Below are 19017 nucleotides of genomic sequence, written 5' to 3' on the forward strand. Positions count from 1 at the left end.
GCATAAGCTTCAGGTTGGTCATTGACTCTAGATTACTGCAAAGAAGGACAAAGATCTGTATGATGATCTACAGAAGAACATAGACCATAGACTCTTACAACAAGTGCAAATTTCTGATTCAAGGCAAGCTGAGTACTAGGTTGACCAAGGCATCAAGTTTTCCCTCAAGCTTTTTATTTTCAGTAGATGAAGATGAATCTGTGGCCACCTCATGGACTCCTCTAAGGACAATAGCATCATTTCTTGCACTGAATTGTTGGGAGTTGGAAGCCATCTTCTCAATCAAATTCCTAGCCTTAGCAGGGGTCATATCACCAAGAGCTCCACCACTGGCAGCATCAATCATACTCCTCTCCATGTTGCTAAGTCCCTCATAGAAATATTGAAGAAAGAGTGGTGAGGACAGCTTGCACACAATTTCTTGAATCTTTCCCAGTACTCATACAAGCTCTCTCCACTAAGTTGCCTGATGCTTGAAATGTCTTTTCTGATGGTAGTGGTCCTAGATGTAGGGAAAAATTTCTCCAAGAACACCCTCTTAAGGTCATTCCAGCTGAAAATGGACCTGAGAGCAAGGTAGTATAGCCAATCTTTTGCCACTCCCTCCAGAGAATGAGGAAAAGCCTTTAGAAAGATATGATCTTCTTGGACATCAGGGGGCTTCATGGTGGAACAAACAATATGGAACTCCTTAAGATTCTGCTTATGAGGATCTTCACCTGCAAGACCATGAAACTTGGGCAGCAAATGTATTAGTCCAGTCTTAAGAACATATGGAACACCCTCATCAGGATATTGAATGCATAAGCTTTCATAAGTGAAATCAGGTGCAACCATCTCCCTAAGAGTCCTCTTACGAGGTGGAGGTTGAGCCATGTTCTCAGTATGAAAATTAGTAGTTGAATGCTCAAAATCAGAATATTCAGAATCACCAGCAACAAAATACTCAGAATGCTCAAAATGCTCACAATGCTCGAAATGCACAGAATGATCAGGATGCACACTATGCCTAACTAATCTATGAAAGGTTTTATCTATTTCAGGATCAAAGGGATGTAAATCACCTGGATTGCCCCTAGTCATGCACTATATGCAACAAATAATGTGTTCTCAAACAAGCACCAGGGGAGGGTTAAAACTACAACTATATCCAAATGAGCTGGAATTTTGTGAGCAACACCCTAAAATCATGAAAAGATAGCACCAAAAATTTCAAACAAAAATTCAAAGTCTAACTATGAAAACTACTTAAGCAAAGTTTAGAAAAATAGGACAATAATACTTGAAAAATAAAAAAAAAAACTTAGTAAACAGCTGATTTTTCAAGTTTGGAAGACCCCAAGCCAATTGCCACAGTATGGGAAATTTTTTTCTACCCCAAATGCATATATAATAATAGTCATTTTGATACCCGCAGCAAAAGTTATGGTCGTTTTAAGTTTTGCTAAAAACAAGTTTCCAAAATTTTTGTCTCTCTCAAATTCAACCACACCAAGTGCTCCTGGTATTTTCACACAAAATATGGATCAAAAGAAACTACCACACAAAAAATAAGCCAAAAATAACAACTCTAACTGTCAAAACAAAAATCGCTAATTAAATTACAAAATAGTTGCTAATTCTCAGTCGCTAATCACTGTTCACAGTAAAACACCAACTAAATCAGTCGCTAAACAGGAGACACGACTGAAATGCAAAACAGAACGCTACATAAAACAAAAAAACTAAACACTATTATGAACCTTTGGCCCACTGCTTCCCGGCAACATCGCCAAATTTGATCGAGGCCATTCTCGAATCAAATAAACATTAAAAATGCAGTATCTAGGAAGTGATCCTAGGTCGTCTCCCAACGAGCAATGGTCAACCAACGTTCATAATAGATAGTGATAAAATAGTAACGAATTTGGGGGGGGGGTTGTTTGTTTTTGTAATTTAAACAACAAGCAAATTTTAATTAGAAAATAACAAAATTAAAACATGTTGTTTCCCCTTGATTCACAAACAAGTCTCTTATCCTAGGTTATGAGGATTTATCCCTAACCAGTTCAACCACTTAATCCAACCCTAAATTAAATTACTAAGCGAAAATTAACATAAGGTTGTCATTATGTGATTAAGCAACACATACACCAATTAATCATGAACGAAACTGATCATTAAGCATGAACGTAAATTAAGCGCAGAGGCAATTAATCAAGCACTAAGCATGCATGGATTAATAGCAACAAATACAGAGTAATTGGTGAAGAGGAAAAACTGATCAGTATTCAATAGTAATAACAAAACCTCAAAGAGAGTTGTGCTTGATCCTCAAGAGAAAACAACGCTGGAGACTTAGTCTTTCATTAATCAGCATAAAACGAAATTGTAGATTGAAGCAGAAACGAAATTGCAGAAAACGAATTTTATTCTACGTGAACAGTGTGCATGAACAATAATAAAAAATGGAATTGCAAAACCCTAAAATTATTCTCCTCTATGAAAAACTCCCTAAACTAAAACCCTGGTGTTGTTATATAGGTCATCAGCCCCAAAGCTTACAAATCTATTTTAAGTCCAAGCCCATAAACGAAATAAAATAAAATCTGGGTAAGATAAGATAAGATTGGATGAAATGAAATCTGGACGAAATAAAATCTAGATGAAATAAAATCTGGATAAGATAAGATTTGATAAAATAAAATTGTCTGCTCTCTTCAAGTCCAAGCCCGATTCCGGATTCAAGCCCAATTGCTTATAATTCTCCTAAAATTAAATTAAAAACACAAAATTAGTCAAGTAGGCCTAAATGATAAAACTGCATAATTAATTTGACAATTAAGGCTAATCAGTAATTAAAATGGATAAGAAATTAGTGCAAGTAGGATATTGTGAAAGCAATGCATCGACGATTGACACATCACCGATGTTTCCTAAGCCTTTAGTTATCCATTATACTAAGGGTGTCACCTCCCTAACTCTTAGCACACCACGTCTATCACTATACAAGTATCGAAGGCTTTCCCATAGAAAGACAACAAAGCAGTGCCATGGAAGTATGGTGTGGAAGTTTGTGTTGATGGATATGATGGAAAAGAAACTCCTAATGTTACAAATATTGCAGGAGTTGGTAGCATGACTTGAAGTGGTTGAATATACACTCCATATGAGGAATGAGGAGAAAGGAAAAGAAAGGATAGATCTCGAAGTGGTTGACGAAGAGAAGGCAAAGAAGCAAGAGGAAAGAAGAAAATAAGTTTATGATGAAGAGGCTAATGAATTCTTAAAGTTCATTAGACAAAGTGAGTATGCAGTGATAGACCAACTGAATCGCATTCCTGCCAAGATATCACTATTGTCACTTATACTGAATTCAAAACCTCACAGGAAGATGTTGTTCAAGGTATTGAATGAGGCTCATTTTATTCATGATATATCTGAAGAGAAATTTGAAGGGATTGTTGGAAACATCACTACTAGTAACCACCTCACATTTACTGATGATGAGATACATGTGGAAGGAGCAAGGCATAATAAGGCCTTGCACATATCAATGAAATGCAAAGATCATATCTTGGCAAAAGTGCTAGTTGACAATGGTTCTTCCTTGAATGTGATGCCGAGGACAACACTCACCAAGTTACCATATGATGAATCCTACATAAGGCCAAGTGCTTTGGTGGTTAGGGCTTTTGATGGGTCACATAGAAAGGTAATTGGTGAAATAAGCCTACCTATCCACATCGGTCATGTTACCTTTGAGGTAGTATTTCAAGTAATGGACATTGTACCAGCTTATAGTTGCCTTCTTGGAAGACCTTGGATTCATTGCACAAGGGCTCTACCTTTTACCTTTCAGCAACATGTCAAATTTGTTGTTGATGAAAAATTGGTAATTATTTTTGATGAAGAGGACTTGCTGGTTAGCAAACCCTCATTTCAGGGACTTGAAATTGCCAATGCCACTTATGTGAAGGAGGGAAAAACCATCTCAAAATTCCAACCATCAAGTGCATCCATGATGGTGGCAAAAGTTATGCTTGAGAATGAGTATCACTATCGGAATGGATTAGGAAGAAATGCACAAGGCTTAAGCCCGCTGCCTAACTTGATTGAAAATAAGGACTGCTTTGGTTTGGGCTATAAACCTCCAAAGGAGGACAAGAGGAGGATTGCACATGAGAAAAAAAGAAAAGAGGTTAGTTAGCTTGGAGAATATGGAGCCAAGGACTGAAGGGATCCCTATATGTGACCTGTAGGAGAGTTTTTGAAGTGTTAGGTTTGAGATTCCCAGTTTGATAGCTATTGTTGAATGAGACATTTTTAAGGATGAACACATCAACTGGGTTCATGCTTGCCCGCCAAATGCTGAGCTTAGCAATTGGGAGATTATTGAGCTTCATATGATTTTCAATTCAAAATTAAAGTAATTTTTGTAGTACTAATCCTATTGCTCTGCCTAAGGCTTTAGGATATTTACTTTGTTAAATAAGGGTTCTTTTTTCCTTTCAATATATCATAAATAAAAATGAATTATGTTTCTAGTATATATTTTCTTTCTTCTATTTTCTTTGTCTCATTCAATGCTTCTATCTCAATCTTAAATAATGCTAATTTGAAAATAATGTGCTTGAAAGTGATAATGCTTGTATTGCATCACGTAGTTTTGAGTGCCTTGACAATCAGGTGGATGAGGAAATTGAGGATGATTTGTAACCTTCCCTTGAACTACTGAGATTGGTGGAACAAGAGGCTAAAGAGATCAATCCCCATGAAGAAACGACTGAGGTGGTTAATTTGGGGATTGAAAAGAGAAAAGAGAGGTCAAAGTTGGCAAAATTATGAATGAAAGTAAACGCCCCAAATTGATAAAGCTCCTATGAGACTATAGCGATGTTTTTGCTTGGTCATATCAGGATATGCCAGGTCTTGATGCTAGGATAATGGAGCATAAGTTGCCATGAAAGCCAGAATGTCCTTCGGTTAAACAAAAGTAAAGGTGGACGAAACCTGAACTATCTTTGAAAAGTAAAGGAGGTTTAAAAGTAGTTGGATGCAGGCTTTCTTTTCATTGCCCAATACCCACAATGGGATGCTAACATAGTGCTAGTTCCAAAGAAGGATGGAAGAGTACGAACATGTGTTGATTACTGAGATCTAAATAGAGCCAGTCCAGATGATGATTTCCCATTACCCCGTATTGACATGCTGGTGGATAATACAACCAAATATACATGCTTTTCTATCATGGATGGCTATTCTGGTTATAATTAGATCAAGATGGTAGAAGAAGATAGGGAGAAAACCATATTCATTACATCGTGGGGCACTTTTTGTTATAAGGTCATGCCATTCAAACTAAAGAATGTTGGGGCAACATACCAAAGAGCGATGGTGACCTTTTTCCATGACATGATTCATAAAGAGATTGAAGTTTATGTAGATGACATGATTGCCAAATTGAAAAATGAAGAAGATCATGTAATTCATATACAAAAGTTGTTTGAGCAATTAAGGAAGTTTAAGTTGAGACTTAATCCCGCCAAGTGGACTTTTGGCGTGAAGTTGGAAAAGTTATTGGGGTTTGTAGTCAGCCAAAGAGGAATTGAAGTGGATCTTGACAAGGTTCACACAATTCTGGACATGCCACCTCCTTGCAGTGAAAAACATGTTCAATGTTTCTTAGGGAGGCTGAATTATATTGCTCGATTTATATCATAGTTAACAACCACGTGTGAACCTATCTTCAAGCTGTTGTGCAAAAATCAACCAATGGAATGGAACAATGATTTCTAGGAAGCCTTTGAGAAAATAAAACAATTGCAAAATCTCCCAGTTTTGGTTCCACCAGTCCCTGGAAAGCCTCTGATTATGTATCTGACAGTGTTGGATGGGTCTATCGGTTATGTGTTAGGACAACATGATGAGTCTGGAAGAAAAGAGTGTGCCATTTATTATTTGAGCAAAAAGTTTACTTATGAGTCCATATATTCATTATGAAAGTGGACTTTTTGTGTTTTAGCGTGGGCACCTCATTGCTTAAGGCAATACATGCTAAGCCATACGACTTGGTTGGTGTCTAAAATGGACCCAATTAAATACATTTTTGAAAAGCCTTCTCTTATAGGGAGAATTGCTCGATGACAGGTTCTCTTATTGGAGTATGAGATTGTGTATGTGACTCAAAAGGCGATTAAAGGTAGTGCTCTGGCAAATTATTTAGCACATCAACCCGTAAATGATTATCAGTCAATATAATGTGAATTCCCCGACAAAGACATCATGGTGGTGCTTCAGGAGGAAGAGTCACCAAAAGAAAGAAAATGGATCATGTTGTTTGATGGAGCATCCAATGCACTAGGGCACGAGATTGGAGCTATTTTAATTTCCCCAGAAAAACAATACATCCCAATCACAACAAGGTTGTGCTTTGAATGTACAAATAATGTGGTAGAGTATGAAGCATGTACTTTGGGGGTTCAGGAAGTCGTAGAATCAAAAGTTAAAAAATTTGAGGTCTATGGTGACTCGGCCTTGGTCATTAACCAATTGAATGGTGAATGGGAAACTTGAGATACCAAGCTAATTCCTTATCACACTTACATTAAGGAATTGATGAAGAAATTTGAGGGAATTTCTTTTGATCATATCATTCAGGAAAATAATCAGTTGGTGGATGCATTAGCCACCTTGTCCTCTATGTTTGCATTGAGCAAGGATGAATACATGTCACACATAAAGATCTAATGTCATGGACAACCAACATATTGCCAATTGGTATAGGAAGCGTTAGATGGAAAACCATGGTACTATGATATTAAGAAATATATCAAAAGTCAAGAATATCCACTAGGTGATTTAGAGAATGATAAGATAACCTTGAAAAGGCTAGCAATGAGTTTCTTTTTGAATGGAGATGTGTTATTAGGAGAAATCATGTCATGGTGTTACTCATATTCGTAGATATAGCTGAAGCACAAAGGATTATCAAAGAAGTTCATGAAGGCTCATTTGGCACCCACACAAATGGGCATGCCATGGCAAGAAAGATCTTGAGAGTTGGTTATTATTGGTTGACAATGGAGGTTGATTGCTTTAGTTATGTGAGGAAGTGTCATAAGTGTCAGACGTATGCAGATAATATCAATGCTCCACCTACTTCCTTAAATGTTTTGGCTTCCCCTAGGCCATTCTCAATGTGGGGAATGGATGTCATTGGTCCCATCAAACCAAAAGCATCAAATGGACATGACTTCATCCTAGTTGCGATTGACTACTTCACTAAGTGGGTGGAAGCCGCTTCATATGCTCGTGTAACACAGAATGTGATAGTGAAGTTTATCAAAAGGGAGTTGATTTGTTGCTATGGCGTGCCAAGCAAGCTAATAACTAATAATGCCACCAACCTGAACAACAAGATGATGACAAAATTATGTGTTGATTACAAAATCCAACGTCATAATTCTTCTCCATATCTCCTAAAGATGAATGGGGCAATTGAAGCAGCAAACAAGAATCTCAAGAAGATAATCCAGAAGATGGTGGTGACATACAAAGATTGGCACGAAATGCTACCATTTGCTTTACATGGGTATCATACCTCAGTTTTCACTTCAACAGGTGCAACTCCATTTTTCTTAGTATACGGGATGGAAGCAATCTTACCCATTAAAGTTGAAATCCCTTCTTTAATAGTATTGATGGAAGCAAAGTTAGAAGAAATAGAGTGGGTCCAAATTTGTTCTGAGCAATTAAATCTTATTGAGGAGAAAATGTTGAAGGCGATTTGCCATGGCCAGTTATACCAAAAGAGATTAAAGAAAGCATTTGAGAGGAAGGTATATCCCAAGGAATTTCAAGTGGGAGATTTGGTTCTGAAGAAGATTCTTCCAAACAAAAAAGACAGGCTTGGTAAATGGACACCAAATTATAAGGGACACTATGTGGTCAAGAAAACATTCTTAGGAGGAGCTTTGATCCTCACAAACATGGATGGTAAACAATTCTCATATCCGGTAAATTCTGTTGCAATGAATAAGTTTTATGATTGAGAAAAAAACCTTGCTAGATTGAAAACCCAAAAGGGCAATCTAGGCAAAAGTTAGAGAAAAAAAAAACAAAAACGAAAAAACAAAACTAGGTTTATAACCTGAGAGGGCGATCTAGGCAAAGTTGGAGTAACCTACCAAGTTGAAAGGGACATCTTGAGAAGGTGCGGAGCAAGAAAATGGGGCAAATGTGTGTTAAAAATAATTTTTCTCTGAAGTCTATTGTCGAACAGTCAAAGTTACTGACATGTGTTACTAGCATTAACATCTGGAAAGCGTCACTCCAGCAGCAAAGTCATCCACTAATGTTTCCATTCTCTAAATTTGTTGTACATATCATTTTTTCTTTTCTTTGTTGTATTATCCTTGTAACTGTTTCACCTTATCTTGAATAAAATTGTTTGTTTCCCTTTATTAGTTTGCATTTTTATAAGAACATGCTGAAAGGAAATACATGTCAAACATTCAAATAAAAAGAATTACAAATACTTTGATAAGCTTTGGAAAGTCAAGGTATGCTCAATGAGTTCTCAAAGTGCATCCAACAAGGTGACATTGCATTTACTCACAAAAGCTTGTAGCAACATACTATTAACCCCATGTCTCACTTAAGACAAAAGCGCAAGTTAAAGTTCTACTCATCCATGAATTCTAAGCCTGAATACCTCAGTGGCCATCAACCTTGCAGCCTAGATACCTCACCGGCACTCAACATCATCAAGCCCAAAACCAACACTGCCACCAACATTCAAAGCCCGGAACCAACACTAGCACTTGCACCAAGCCTGGAACCAGCACCAACACTAGCATTCAAAGGCCAAAACCAGCACCAACACCCTGAATCAAGCCAAGAACTAGCACCAGCACCCTACGCCAAGCCAGAACACTGCTACCCTGCATTAAGCCCAAAAACATCATTCAAATCCTAGAAACAACACCGACACATCTACATTCAAAGTCCAAAAATAGCATCGACACATATACTTTCAAAGCCCAACACTGACCTAGCAACTGCATTCAAGTCTAGAACTCGAGAAGCATTAGCAAAAATCTTGTATGGCTCTTGTATTGAGCTTCCGAATAAAATTGATTCACTTGTTTACTCATTTCTTGCCATAATAATCTTAAAAATTTCATTATTTAGATTATTTGACAAGAAATTAGTAAAGAGGGGCAATTGTTTTTTGTATCTAAAAAATCTTGTTTTGTTTAACATGAAGAAATAAAGAAGTCATTGCAATTATTGGAAATACTACTAGAGGAACAAAAATGAAGGAAAGTTTATCATAAAATGGGTACCTCAATTTACTATGTGTGAATACTTAATTTTATCTGAGTTATTTTTTATCTTTTAAATAAAAAATATTTAAAATATTTTTGAAAAAAAAAGATAGAAGATGTGATAGTTACAAGAAGATTGGGCCATTAGAGGATATTTCAGTTATACTGGAGTAACTAGAGAAAATAATATGATCACTCAAAGATAAGATCATGAAGTTACAAGTTTAAAAACAAGGAGATCATGATATAGTGGAATCAATTAGTTACTTAAAGATCAAGTTATTTTTGGTCTATAAAAGGAGACCCACGACCGCTCATAAGAATAAGAAAAGCAAAGAGAGAAAAAAAAATAGTGGAAAAATCACTGAAGAAAGAAACTATAAAGGTGGAGTACTAGTTTTTTTTTCTCACTCATGCACATGTTGCAGTAGGGCTTAGGTGGGTTCATATTTCAGCCACTATTCAAAGGTTATCTTTGTTGCATTTTTTTTTTCGTTTCATTATATCAATACTTTTCCCAAATCTAATATATCTATAATAAAAGAGTAGTCCAATGAAAAGCCTATTATGCCCATGCTTCAAATGTTGACATGTGGCACTTTTCTTGGTTTTTTGGTCTTTTTGCCCCTCCAAGTTTTAAACCTGTTTTCTTCTGTGGACAATTCCACGTGTCTCGCTCTCCAATCGTCAATCGATTTTCTTCTCTAAACAAGGCCACGTGTCTCGCTCTCCAGCCGTCTCCAGTCATGTTGGTGTTGACGTATGGCGGTTGCACTCTGCAACACGCTTGCTTCCTCTGCTCTCCATCCAAATGTCCCGTCAAGAAAACCTGTTTCTTCATTTGTATCATCCTTTGCCTCTTCCTTCTTCAGTTTTCTTCAGCTTGGTGGTTGTTGAATGTCCCCACGAAGAAGCATCTAGCAGGCAAGGTTTTTGTACCCTTTGCTGTTATGCATGTTTGTTTGGTTAGTAATTGCCTCTATTTGCTCTTATGCATGTTTTCTTCAACTTTGCGGTTTCTGAATGCCCCCGTGAAGAAGCATCCAACAGGCAAGGTTTTTTTACCCTTTGCTGCATTTTTGGCTGCTTCGTTATTATGCATGTTTGCTTCCTTTCTAATACTATTCACTTTCTTTGTTTCCAATTGTAACACATTAGCACTGTTGTTGTGTGCCTAATACGGTATTGTTTTTATTTTTTTCCCTGCCTTCATTCTGTTACTTTTATTTGCTGTTATTCAACATTTACAATGTACTTCATTCAACATGAAAGGTTTAAATTTTTATTCCTGCTATTATGCATGTTTTCTTCAGCTTGGTGGTTGTTGAATGTCGTCACGAAGAAGCATCCAGCAGGCAAGGTTTTTGTACCCTTTGCTCTTATGTATGTTTGTTTGGTTACTAATTGCCTCTATTTGCTCTTATGCATGTTTGCTTCCTTACTAATACTATTCATTTTCTTTGTTTCCAGTTGTAACACATTAGCACTATTGTGGTGTGCCTAATACGGTATTGTTTTCCTATTCAATGTTGTCATCTTTTTGTTGTTGGAAGTTTTAGCATTTTTGGTTGCTTTGTTATTATACATGTTTTCTTCCTTTTAAATTTGTTTATACAGGTTGTTGTACACATTTTTTTTACATGTTTATACTATTTTTTTTCCTCTTCAATGTTCTCTTCTTCGTTATTTAGTTGGTTTTAGTGTTATTTTGTTGCTTTTGTTGTCCCAAACCTGTTATAACAAATTAAGGAAAGGCATTTGTTCTTTAATCTCTGCTTTAGTTTTTTTTGGGCAATTTTTATTGTTGCTTTCTTGCGTGCTCATTGTGTTTGTTATTATCATATTATCTATTTCTTTTGTGCTGGAAATTATACATTTTTGTGTCATTTTTATGCAGAATTATAGCTCGCATTCTTGACAAGATAAAGGACATCGATGGATCAAAAGAAACCCTTAAACTTGTTGTCAGGATAACTGACCTTTGGTTTGTTGGAATGCCAAATAAGTCTGAACAAGCTGAGATGATTATAGTGGACTCAAATGTATGCTTTTAGCCTCTCTTTGTCTTTGGTCCATGATTTACCATTCTAACAGTTTGTTTCATACTTTGCCCATGACCAGGGTGATCAAATTCACGTGGTTTGTAAGAGAGACCAACTGAAGTCTTGGAAGTCGGTTTTGAAAGAGAATTGTACTCATGTGATGCACAATTTTAAAGTCATGAAGAATGATGGTCAATACAGAGTTTGTGACCACCAATATAAATTGGTGTTTACTGGAGTTATTGTTCTTAGACAAACTCATTTGGACAATGTTCCTTTAAAAAAAAATACAATTTTACTCAATTTTCCAATATCATTGTTGGCCACTTTCAACCTGGCCTGTTGGTTGGTAAGTTCAGCTACAATTTGGCTGCTGACTTTTTTCTGTAATTTGTAGCCATCTTTTTATAACATGACTTTCATTTTTCAACTTTCTTAAGACATTATTGGTGTTGTTGATGAGGTTGTCTTCCGCCATGTTTCATCAAGGAGTACAAGGGTTGTTTTTAAACTGAAGGACTTGAGGTTATGTTGTCCAATTTTCCCTTTGATTTTTAAATTTTGGGTCCTATGTTATTAATGGTTGTGTCAATTTAATTTCCAACCTTTGAATCTTATATCCATGTTGGATTATTATATACTAATACGGTGACCATCATTTTTTTATAGCAGCGAACAATTGCTATCTTGCACTCTGTGGGAAGATTATTGCTTGCAATTCTTAGAGTACTTAAATGAGTGTCAAAGTGATGGCCCGATAATTGTTCTGTTGACCCATGCTAGAATTAAAGAAGCCCAGGGTATAGTCTCATGTGGAATTTGTCCATTCTTTTGCTTCTTATATGGCATCTTATATTTATGTTTTTGGCATTTGTAGGATCGTATCCACCGTCAGTGAGTAATTCTTTGAAGGCTTCAAAGTTAGTTAGTAATGAACTGGTGGACGAAATTCAAGAATTCAAAGATAGGTATTTTGCTCATGTGATTAACTTAGTTTGGTTATTTTTGCCTGGCCTTTCATATTAATTCTATATGTCTAGGCTTTCTGAATTAGGCATTGAGGTCCACTCAGTTATGACACCTCGCGGTCAAGGGAGTTCACAGCTTTCAGGTTCTAGCCAATTATCATCAAATGATGCATTTTTTTTATAAGGCTGAGGCAAAAAGCATTTTTGAGATTAACAACATTACAGAAGTACTGGTCTTATTTATGTTTTGCATTGATTCAACACATCAACCAGTTGGTGATCAATCCATTTACTATGTTGTTTCCATCAGGATATTGTTTGTGTTACCGTGGCCACCATTACCAGAATTGTTATGGAAAATCATTCATGGTGTTATCCAGCTTGCATCCAATGTCACAAAAAAACTGATATAGACACTATTGTGTTCACATGCGCATGTGGCAAATATAATGAACAAGCTATGTTGAGGTCATTTGAAAACTTTTTTATATTTCTATTACCTTCACGTACATCTCATTTTTACGCTATTATGGATGTTGCCAGGTATAGACTTGAGGTGATGGTCAGCCACAAGGAGGAAAGCACCAAATTTCTTTTCTGGGACCATGAATGCACTAACTTAATTGGACAATCAGCTGATGAAGTGAATAGGTTAAAAATAGTTGTAAGTCCTTACATTAGCAAACATCAATTTTGAATCTTGAAAGGATGAACATTTTTTCCTTACTACGTAATCTGAGAGCAAATATTTAATGCACAAACTTATTTTCTTTATGTAAGGATGGTGATGTTGATTTAAATGCATCACCAGAAGGACTTGATAAGTTGTTGGGTTATGTGTTTGCCTTTAAAGTCAAGGTTCAACCAAAGTTCAGGAATGTTGTTGTTCTAAAATACTCACGTGACTTAAGTTTGATTAACACTATAATGGAGTTACTGCCTGATGCTGAGGTACTTTTTTGTGAAGTATCTTTCAACTGTTATTGGGATACAAATATAATGTTGTTGTATATGTCATGTAGGCATCTTCCAAGATCGATATTGCAATCCCTGATTCCAATGATCCTCATCACCATGAATCTGTAAGCTGAAAATATAATGTTCCCTTTTCAATTTGATATTTGTTGCCGCTATCCCATTAAAAAACTGTACAACTGCCAATTTTTAATTCAAGTCAGTGATTGGTCTATCTTTTAAGCAGCAATCCATGTCTGGAACAGCAGACCATGATCCACTTCTCGGACTCCCCTTAACACCAACAAAGCGACAACCATCTCAGGAATGTGATGATGAAGCAAGAAGCTCTCAGATTTCACCTGCACAACTTTCATCTAACAAATTAATGAAACATGCTAAAATTGAATGAAGGGTTATTTGCAAGATGTACATACACTGTCTAAGGAGCGGGCTGTCTTTCTATAGTAGTGCACTCTCTAAGGAACCTCTTTTTTTGTAGTGTGCCTCATAACATTCATTAAAGATTGGCATATTTATGCATGTGTCAATGTGGGATGTAAAGAGTACTTCTTATTATGCATTTCATTTTATATTGGACTATTCTGCAATTTAAATTCTATTTTCAATTGGAAAAATGTCCCATCAAACATATTACAGAGAACAATTTTTTTTTTAAAATAAGGAATGAAAGTTGACACCAAAATTTTAAAGGAAAAGTATGTGCTTCTGCATTATAAGACATGCTTACTTTGACAATAGGCGTCCCAACTTGAGAATACTTGCAAAGTAGTTGATAAAATAATACAAAATGAGTAGAAAAATGTAGGAAATTAGAAGGCAAAAAATACTAACAAAAAAAAAACAGGCAACAGAATGGGCAGATAAATTCACCGATCTTATGAGTTAAACAAGTTAATTATGATGGTTATATTTTAGTGAGTACCTATCAATAAAATAAAAAACCATTCCATTTTATCGTTGTTATACTTAACAAAACTGGGGAAAGCCATTTGTCCTTTAACCTGGGTTTAAATTTTTTCTTACAATCATTTGTTCTTTGATGTGCCATATTTTACTTAATCCAACTTTGAAAAATGGCAAACTTAATATTTCTAATATCCATAAAGTTTTATAAAAAGTACAACATACAATTAATTCATGGAAAAAAAAAAGGTGACTGGATGTTTCTACATTGACGGCCTACTCCTGCCATACACAACATCTTTCATATCACTTTTTCTATCAATGTCAACAACCTCATGCCTATACATGCATATGTCACTGTGAAAAAAGTATGGTGCATTTAAGCAGCTGTCAATTTTTAACTATGGCTTTAGTTGGCCATGCAAGCGTTTCCTTTATCTTCCAATCTTTTGATCCATACTTTTAAAATTTCAAATTATCATCTCTTGCTCCATTCCACCATCCATCCTCTATTAAACTTTAAACTTGTAACATCATCAACAATTCACATGAACAACATGGATAACAATGTATATACAAACAAGTCAAAATCAACAAAAGCTCGAATGAAGAGAAAACATATCATGCAGCAAAAACGTCATACTCATGCTCAATTCCCTGTTCACACAACTCTACACCCGGCTCCACAAAACGCAAAAGATGATTGTAAGAAATTATATATGCCATTCAGAATGAATTATCAGCTAACATTACCTAAATACAATCTTTAAAATTTTGGACCCTTCACCAGGATGTTTGTTATACAAATTTAGTTCTACAAAGGCAACCAAACTATAACTTGCATGCAATCTAAAACTAGATTGACATCTACTCCATCATATTTCCATCGTATATTATTATACCCAAAACATCAAAATTATGTATATTTAACAAAATATGTTTATTAACTATATCTAAATTATGGTCATACATTGCACCTAACTTTGATTTACCCCTATTTTTAAGTAATTGTTTCTGATTCATCGGACAATGTGAATTTTGAATCAACACAAGGTACTACTAAAAAACTTCTCTATCCAATTGTTTTCTCGAGATTATCATGTAATGATTATATCTAACTACAATTTTCACAGAATCGGACTCTGTTGGTTTTGTTGGAGATGTACATTGTGACTTCCCAGTTAATGATCCTACAATTAACATAGAAGGTAACAATTCTAACTCTAACCATTTGTTGCCACCTTTACTAAAATTAGCCACTTCACCTACTATGACTCCAACTTTCAAAAAGCATTTTTATTTATCATCTAACAATTTACATGTTGTTCTGGAAATGGTAGCAATTCTTGGCATCATATTGGAGTATTTCATTAAACAATTTCAGGGTATTTTGAACTTGGTGATCAACTCATGCAATGTAGACACTAATGCAAACATGTGGTATAATGAAAGAATATCAAAACATAAGAATAGTTCAAGCCCAAGGTTCAACTTATGTTGTGGAGATGGTAAAGTTGAACTTCCATTACTACAAAATCCCCTAAATCATCTCCAGCAACTTTTGTTTGATCATAATGTAGCTGATAGTAAAAATTATCAACAACATATACGGACATATAACATGATGTTTGCCTTTACTGCTACTGGTATTAAGCTAGACAAATCAATAAATGATTCAAGGGGACCTCCTACAATTAGAATTCAAGGCCAACGATGTCACAGGATAGGCAATCTATTACCAATGCCTGGAAAAAAACCTAAATTTGCACAATTATATATCTTTGACGCAGATAATGAAGTGCAAAATAGAATTAATGTCATCAGGTAGTAATTCTTTAATTCTTATTATTGTAAAAGCACATCATTAATGAAGCATATTTAATTCTTTAATTCTTCCTTTTACATTGATGTTGTCTAAATTATGCATTTTTATATCCCATTTTACAGCCAACATAACAAAATTCCAGCATGTATTGTTTCAAGTTTAAGTCAAATGCTAGATGAACACAACACCCATGCAAAAAGTTTTAGAATGGCAAGAGATAGATTGGCACATAGTGAAGTACATAATATCAGGCTAAAATTGATTGCTGACCATGAAAAAGATGGTCGTATATATAATGTGCCTACTGTTTCAGAAGTAGCTGCACTTATTGCAGGTGATTTTGATACATATTCAAGAAGAGATATTATTCTTGAGACTCAGAATGGCCAATTACAAAGGATAGATGAATTGCATTCTAGCTATCTAGGTTTACAATACCATCTATTATTTCCTTATGGCGAAGATGGATATAGACCTGACATACTTCATCGTGCTACATCAAGTGGTCAAAAAAGAAAGAGAAATCGTCTTACAATGAGGGAGTGGTTTGCTTTTAGACTACAATGCAGGTCAAATGAAGCACAAACTTTGTTGCACTCTAGGAAACTCTTCCAGCAATTTGTGGTTGAAGGGTATACTATGGTTGAATCAAAAAGACTTTCCTTCATCAGAAACAACCAAAAAAAACTTAGAGTTAACAAGTTTTGCAGCTTGCAACAGTCATTGGATGCTGGTACCACCAAAGGCTTACAAAAAGGTAAAAGGGTGGTTTTGCCTTCAACGTTTGTTGGAAGCCCATGATACATGGATCAACTTTATTTTGATAGTATGGTCATATGCAACCATTTTGGTTTCCCAAATCTTTTTATTACTTTAACCTGTAGTCCAAATTGGCCTGAAATTCGTAGATTACTGACACCATTAAATTTGAAAGCAACAAATAGACTAGACATTCTCTCGCGAGTTTTTAAATTGAAGTATGAACAAATGCTTTCTGACCTAACAAAGAATCATCTGCTGGAAAAAGTAGTTGCATGTAATTTTCTCCAAATTTTTCCCAATCCAACTTATAGATCAATTTTTTTTTTGCCTACTCATCTGACATCAGGTCTCAATATATATATGCAACTATTGATATTAACGACATAAAGAAAACTAATCATTTTAAAAGTTGTTTATCAATATTTTTTAATGGCATATATGTATACAATAGAATTTCAAAAACGAGGACTTCCTCATGTCCATTTATTGTTGTTTTTACACCCCGACAATAAATATCCATCTTCAGGTGATATTGATCAAATAACATCAGCATAGATACCTTCACAGGAAGATGACCCAGAACTGTATACATTAGTACAAAACCATATGTTTCATGGCCTATGCGGAATTCTGCAAAGAGAATCTACATGCATGAAAGAAGGTAGGTGTAGTTGTTTCTATCCTAAAATGTTTCAGCCCCATACTCTTTTAGATGCTGATGGTTATCTAGTCTATCATAGAAGAGACGATGGTCAGACAATTTCCAAAAATGGTGTTACAATTGATAACAGATATATTGTACCTTACAATCCAAAATTACTCAGAAGATACCAAGCCCACATCAATATTGAATGGTGTAACCAAAGCACTTCTATCAAATGTTTATTCAAGTACATAAACAAAGGATATGATAGAGTCATTGTTGTTATAGTTCATGATGACAATGATGCAATTTACCATGCTACAACCCAGAATGATGAGATCAAAGAATATCTAGATTGTAGGTAACATTAATTTGTAATATTTAATTCATATGACCAATATTGTTTTAATTCATGGATCTTCGTGGCATATACATTTCTCCCTATGAAGCTATCTGGAGAATCTTTGGTTTTCCAATACATGGTAGAAAGCCTGTTGTTGAAAGATTGCATTTCCATCTTCTAGGACAACATTTTGTTCTTTACCAAGACCATAATGATATTGACGATGTACTGTCTAAGCCAAGCATCTCTAATTCAAAGTTTATTTCTTGGATGAATAGCAACCAAAGCTTTCCTGAAGGAAGAACTCTTATGCAAAATTTGTTTCTAAGTTCGTATATAATCAGAAAAAAAAAGATCCTGACAACTTAGAAAAAAAGGATACACTATTGGCAGACTATTATGGGTTCCATTAACTATAGGAGAATTATTTTATTTAAGGATGATGCTCACTGTTTGCAAAGGCCCAACCTCATTTGAGGATATAAGAACAGTTGCAAATGTTCAATATCCTACATATAGAGAAGCACGCTTTTATGAGTTTTTTACAAGATGATAGAGAATTTGTTGAAGCAATCAAAGAAGCAAAAGACTGGGTCACAACACATTATTTGAGAAAGCTATTTGTGTTAATGCTTTTAACAGGTATCATGAACAAACCTAAAGAAGTTTGGGACCAAACTTGGCATTGGTTAGCTGATGACATTGCGTATCATCATAGGAAAACAACAACAAATACAGGTTAGTTCAATTATATTTTTATATCAAATCCCATTTATAATAATCATAATTTAACAAAGTATTTCTGACCTGTTAGAGATACATCTTAATGATGACCATTTGAAAAATTTGGTGTTGCTTGAAATCGAACAACTGTTGCAAGCCAATTAAAAGTCACTTAGAGACTATCCTTCAATGCCATATCTTGAAGATGAAAATTGGCCAAGTTGTCTAGACAATAGTCTGATATTATCATAGCTAAATTACAATACTGATGAGGTCAGATCGGAATTTCTACATATTTTTTCTAAAATGACAAGTAATGTGCCTATTCATATGTAAATGCTATATCTGCAGAAAAAAACATTAAGAACAATACTAACAACATAAACAGAACAAAAAATTAAAATCATGATAGGGCACATTACCTTACATTTTAAATTCAAAATTGCTATACCAATATTCTATTTTCTATTTGTTTCTAAGATTACAATCTACTATTAATCAAATTTATTTTACATTTCA

General features: G+C 35.1%; 1 non-coding gene across 1 annotated transcript; it reads left to right on the plus strand.

The window, feature by feature from the left end:
* The first annotated feature begins 388 nt into the window (after positions 1–388).
* On the plus strand, positions 389–495 carry LOC114388763. The gene has a single exon (XR_003661560.1). It is a non-coding gene; the product is annotated as a small nucleolar RNA R71 (small nucleolar RNA).
* Positions 496–19017: the final 18522 nt, after the last annotated feature.

Source organism: Glycine soja, chromosome 15 (assembly GCF_004193775.1).
Source record: "Glycine soja cultivar W05 chromosome 15, ASM419377v2, whole genome shotgun sequence".
In the NCBI taxonomy this organism is placed as follows: domain Eukaryota; kingdom Viridiplantae; phylum Streptophyta; class Magnoliopsida; order Fabales; family Fabaceae; genus Glycine; species Glycine soja.